Source organism: Chinchilla lanigera, unplaced genomic scaffold (genome assembly GCF_000276665.1).
Source record: "Chinchilla lanigera isolate Chin_1 unplaced genomic scaffold, ChiLan1.0 scaffold00124, whole genome shotgun sequence".
NCBI classification, from domain to species: Eukaryota; Metazoa; Chordata; class Mammalia; order Rodentia; family Chinchillidae; genus Chinchilla; species Chinchilla lanigera.
Window position 1 is genome coordinate 630,999 of NW_004955525.1, and position 6,430 is coordinate 637,428.

At 32.2% G+C, this 6,430-nt stretch overlaps 1 pseudogene; it reads right to left on the bottom strand.

The window, feature by feature from the left end:
* Positions 1 to 5,452: 5,452 nt before the first annotated feature.
* Positions 5,453 to 6,096, bottom strand: LOC102017599 (annotated as a pseudogene).
* Positions 6,097 to 6,430: the final 334 nt, after the last annotated feature.

The window sequence follows — 6,430 nt, forward strand, 5'->3', positions numbered from 1 at the left end:
CTAGAGTCTTTTATAGGTCAATGGTCACAACTAGAGACCATACTCATAAGTGAAATAAATCTGACATACATGTGCAACCACCGCATTGTTTCACTAGTGTAAACCTGAAAGAGTTAATTTAAACTAGGAGGTATGATAGACATTTTGAAGTGATAGGAAAACACTCAGGGGTAACGGGCAACTGGGATGTGTGAAAAGAGAAGGGAAAGAGGGAGAAATTTTGTATGTATGTAGATACAGGATAGCTAACATAGTTGTTATACTGTCTTCTATTTCTTTGCTGAAAGAAACTGTCAATGAGTGCTTGGTTGATCAATGTTGCTGCATGTCTCTATCTGTTTTCATGAGAAACCTCTTTGAAGATATCAATATGTAATGCAACAAGCATTGTTAATTTCCTACCACTTTGTAACTCTGAATTGTCTGTACTGTTCTTTTGCTATTTTGTAAAATGTTGTCTGTCTGTTAATGTTTTCCTCCTTTTATTTTTAAAATAAAAAAGGGAAACACTGAAACATTAAATTCTGTGATACAAGAAAGATGAGAGAGAAATGGTATAAATAATTTTATTGGGTAATAGAAGGATGCCTATAGAATTGGTTAAAGGTAGGACAAAAATCTGACAAGGAATGAAAGACAAAAGAAAAGGAGTGAAAAAAGAAAAATTATACGGATAGTGAAAACTGTAGAGATGTAATTAAGGGGAGAAAACTTAAAAGGGAGAAGAGGAAAAAATAGAGAAATAAAAGTATGAGAGATTAGAATCAAGGCTGAAGGAGAAAGAAAGATTACCCTAGCCTCAGAAACCTGGTGAAGAAGACAGAAACAAAAGAAATAAGAAAAAACCAAATGAACAAAACAAAACAGTAAATAAAAGCAATGTTCACACTCTCAACAAGTAGAAACAATCGAAGAGACTAAATGAACAAAAAATTGAAAATCCAAAAACAAAGAAAAAAAACACGAAGAAATTTCTCAATTGATTTTAATTCTGTGGCTAACTTCCCAGTGAATCTAGGAAAAGAAAAGTGATTAGTGACCTAAAGATCCATATCTGAACCATTCATATTGAAGGATTTTCCTTATATGCACAGATAAAAGAACTAGGGTGAGCCTTGCAAACATACTTCAACTGGGTAAAGTGATTAAATTGCACCTTTAAAATTGTCAATGTTGGGCCAGGGAGATAGCTCAGTGGCATAGTGGCTTCCTGGAAAGCACAAGATCCAGAGTTTGATTCCTGGTACCAAAAAAAAAAAAAAAAGGTAAAATTGTCAATGTTTATAGGAGATATTTTCATCCCACTCCTAAGAGAAATGTGAACTAATTCTAAACACGGTAGAAAATTAATTGTATTGTTAAAAAGTCAAGTGATTTTAAAATAGGTAGTCTTTGACTTTATATAGTGTTTCTTTATGAAATTTGAAACTTTGTGGAAGTTCTCATTTGTAGTCAGTAAGATTACATTTGATTCTTAATACTGGATTGAAAAAGTCTACAATATTTTTGTGTTTTCTGTTTAAACAAGCTATTTCTATTTTATCTTTGTACAGTGGCAGTATAATAGTCAATGCATTTTATCTGAGGTACAATTATTGCTAATTGAAGAGATAGCTTTCCATTCTGTGGTTACTATATGTGTGATCTTTAAAGATGATAATAGATCACTGCTTAAAAATACATTCTACCACTCACACAGCTATATTAAACAGATATATTTAGCATGACTTATTTTATACCTTATTTTTGAAATAATTTTAAAATATTTTGATCAAATGTTAGTATATCTTTCCTTCAAGACAATGTTAATACAGTCACAAATGTGAGGAAATACCATTTCAGGAGCATATACACAGAAACTTCTTAAGATAAAAGCTCTAGATGTAAGACTATTCCATAAAATATCAAATTATTGTTGAAAACAAGTGGTAAGTAAATAAAAATAAATAGTAATTCAGCATAGAATCTCACTAATTTTAAAATGCAAGAAAATGTATTATCTGTATAGTTTATATATTCATCACAAAGTAAAACGTTATTATGCTGAACTCTGGAAGTCCAATTTACATAAAAACAAAATTACCTCAATTTATTGTCAGACAATGGAGTGTCAGATATATTTTAGAGTAAAGATTTCCTTCAGAGACTATATATTTATCTTATTTTTATTTCGACTTTTTCACTTCGTAAAATTTTAGGCAATTTAATTTTGAAAAATAAAAGAATTAAATACTCTTATTTGTTACTAGGTCATGGTAACTCCAAGATGGTCTTGTGCAGAAAAGCAGGAAAAATCACATTTTTATTTGTGCCAAAGATATCTTTATCTTATCTATGATAACCTTGATTAAGATTTTAGTGGTGGTAATACAGAGTGTGTGTCTATGGAGAAAGGCAGGTTGGAGGAAAGTATGTGTTTGTGTTTTTAAAATTTGTGTTGCAGACATGGCCCACTGTTTACAAGAGAATTTAATAAAATTAAAATCAAACAAACAATTAGAATAATGTAAAATTCCATAGGATGAGAAATCAAACATTTTCATTCTCACATATTGTACTTGTATGAAGTCATTTAGTATTTGTATTTCAGACAATAATTTATGAATTATGTTAATAATGGTCATAGTTCCTTCTGTTGAGATGTCATTTTATTTTACTTTTTAAAAAATTAATTTTATAGCTACATTTTAGAAAAACATAATGATTACATTCATCATAGATAATTTGCACCTGTATGTAATATATATTGATTCTTCTTTTTTGTCTAATCTCCTCCTTTCCCTTCACCCACTCTTCCCCTCCTTATTTACAAAATGCTTCCATTTTTTCCTACTATTCTTTATTCTACTTTTCCTTTCTTTCCTTTTCCCCTCTTCCTTCCCTTGTTTCACTTCTCATTTGAGCATTTTCTTCCTATTTCCCAATAGCTTTTATACATTTTGGTTCTTATTTACACTTCAAGATTCTCACACCAGAGAAACCATGTGATATTCAAACAATGTGTCTGATTTATTTCACTCAAGAGTATGGTCTCTAGATGCACTCATTTACCCAAAAATGTCTCAAGGTTTTCTTTCTTTATGACAGAGTAGCACTCCACTGTGTATTTTTTAAAAACTTGCTTTTTATCCATTTATCCACTGATGGGCAATTGGCTGTTTCTAAGATTTAGATATTACAATTTGTGCTGCTATAAACATGGGTGTGCTTATATCGCTGTTCTACACTTTTAATTCTTTCAGGAAGATACAAAGAAGGGGAATAGCTGCATTAAAAGGAACCTCTACTTTTAGCTTTTCAGGAATTCCCACACTGGTTTCCAATATAATGGTGCAACCAATATGTTGCAGTCCCTGTAACAATGGAGTGGAGAGGGGTGTCTTTTTCTCTACAGCGTTTGTTATTTGTTGATTTCTTGAGAATAGCAATTCTTTCGAGAGTAAGATTGAATATCACTATTGTTTTATTTTTTATTAAAGAGAAAAACAATAATAAAATAAGACCAACAAAAACAAGAACGAAACAACACAAAAACTATAAAAACGATACAGAATTTCAAAACAAAATGATAGGAAATCAACAATGATTGTTATATTACTTATTGTTATCTTCAAATTGGTTGCTCAGATTACCAGCTATAAGTATGAAAGATTGATCAAACCATTAAACATTAACTGTTCTTTTCAACAACCCAATAGAAATGAGTAGTACAATTATCTTAGCTATCATCTATATTTATATCTATATTTCCCTTCCATCTTTCTTTTCCCCTTTCCCTCATCTCAGTTGTTCTTTCCTATTTAGCAGTTTCTTTCCCTTTCACGATATGTATTACATCTTTCAGGTTTACTCTTTAAGGTTCTTACACGAGAGAGACAATACAGTGTTTACACATGAGGGTCTTATTTATTTCAATTATGAGTATGGTCTCTAATTGCACCCGTTTATTACCTATAAAAATCCTTGAGTTTATCTTTCTTTATAGCTAAATAATACTCCATTGTATAAAAACACCATATTTTTCTTATCCACTCCTCAGTTGATGAGCATTTGGGTTGTTTCCAAGCGTTTGCTATGACAAATTGTGCTGCTATAAATATGGGTACACATATATCACTGTGGCATGATATTTTTTCACTATTATTTTAATTTGTATCTCTTGAATGACCTATGACATTCAACGTTTTTAATATTTTTTTGCTGCTTGTACTTCATCTGAGAAGTGTCTTTTTTATGTTTTTTTTTAATTTTAAAGATAAAAGGAGGAAAACATTAACAGACATACAGCATTTTACAACATATCACAAGCACAGTACAGACAATACAGAGTTACAAACAAAGTGGTAGGGAATTAACAATGGTTGTTGTATTACATATTGATATTGAGAAGTGTCTTTTCATTTTACATGACCATTTTGGATTGAGTCCTTAAGTTTGGGGATCCTGATTTTTTCATATATTCTAGATATTAGTCTTTTCTCTGAGGTACAGTTGGCAAAATTTTTTCCCACTCAGCAGGTTGTCTTCTCACTCTGTTGGTGATTTTTTTGGCTGTGCAAAAGATTTTGATAAGGTGAGATCCCAGTTTTTTCTATTTTGTAATACTTCCTGTGTGATTGGGATTCTGTTCATAAAGTCTTGCTACACGCATGTCTTTAAGTGTCCTACCTGTTCTATTCTGTAGCACATTTAATTTTTTGGTTTTAATATTTAGATCTTTGATCCACTTCAATTTTAGTTCAGTGCTTGGTGAGATATATGTATCCAGGCTTATTCTTTGGTGTATGGAAATCCAGTATTCCCAGCACCACTTATTAAAGAGACAAATTTTCTTCCAGGGAAGATGTTTCAAACTTTTGGTAAAGATAAGTTAGTTGAGTATGTTTGGAGCTGTTTCTATATCTTCTATTCTGTTTCATTGATGCTCAGGTCTGTTCTATTGCCAGTATCATTCTGTTTATGTCATGGTAGCTTTGTAGTATAATTTCAAGTCAGGGATTGTAATACCCTGTGCCCTGCCTTTGTTGCCCAGATTGTTTTTGTTACTCTAGGTCTCTTCTCGTTCCAAATAAATTTTAAGAATATTATGCCCAGTTCTGTAATACATTGTGATTTTTTTTTAAACTGGGATTGAATTTAATCTATCTAATAATTTTGAGAGTAATTTTCCTCATGGTTGTTCTTCCTGCCCAAGAGAAAGGGCTGTTTCCATTTTTTTTCTATTATAAATACTTTATTTCAACTAGAAGTTACAATCTCTCAGGGCTTTCACACTTTCAAAAGCTACAATCACATGTTCAAACTACATTTAAAAAGACAGTGCTGTAAATGAAACTGTTTGGCTTCGACCATATACATTACTGCACGGCCCTTATGGAATCTGCACAAAGAATTATCTTCTACCTTTGATCCACTTAGTTGTTCTTGTTTGTAAACTGCTTTCTATTCCAGTCTAACCAGAGTGGTGAAATAACAAGGCCAGCCACATAGCCAAAGGTTGCTCCAAGCGTACAGGAGATGGGCTATACCTCCATGGTCTTTCCCAACCTAATGGAATAGGAAACGCGCCAAGCCATGCTCCTACAAAACTAGAAATTGTGGTGATTTGGAGACTGTTCTCCCATATGGATGTAACTCCATTTTTACTGAAAACTCTTAGCTGTGCTTTGAGGATTGGTCCTAACAGACATAAACAAGGTACGGTAGTAAAAGTAGACAAAATAACTGCAAATAAAAATGTTTCCAACGCCAACTCAACTAGTGGTGCTCCATATAGAACAAAAATCACATGAAAGGAGAAACAAGACACAAGGAAGTAGATATAGCATTTCAAAAATCTGGTTACCTTATGTGATAGTGAACTTGTTTTAGAAGATGTATTTGGCTTTGATACTAAATATAATACAAGATTGATTGAAGTTACAAAAAGAGAACAGCTGTACAACCATGTCAAGTGTGTGTCCAATATTGAGAAGTACTCCAGGAAGAATGATGGAAGAAGGACACTTAGAATTACTGAAAATATGCATAGAAAATGAGCATATAGTAGTGTCTTAACATCAGTTTCTTTCATGGTGTTTTTATGGTTGGCTGTCTAACTCTTCCACCTGTGGAAGGGAAGGAGGAGGTACAGCCTCCCACCATCAGGTGCGACGGGCTGCCTTCTCCATTTTTTTTATATCGTCTTCTGTCACTTTCTTCAGAATACTGTAGTTTTCTTTTTTTGTAGTTTCAATGTAGTGATCTTTTACTTTTTTTTCGTGAAGTTTTGGGAGTTTTCTATGTAGATTATCCTGCCATATGCAAATAATGATAATCTAACTTCTTCCTTTCCTATCCTTATTCCATTTATTTCTTTCTCTTGTTTAAATGTGGTGACTAATGTTTCCATAACTATACTGAATAGGAATGATGATAATAGAGATCCTTT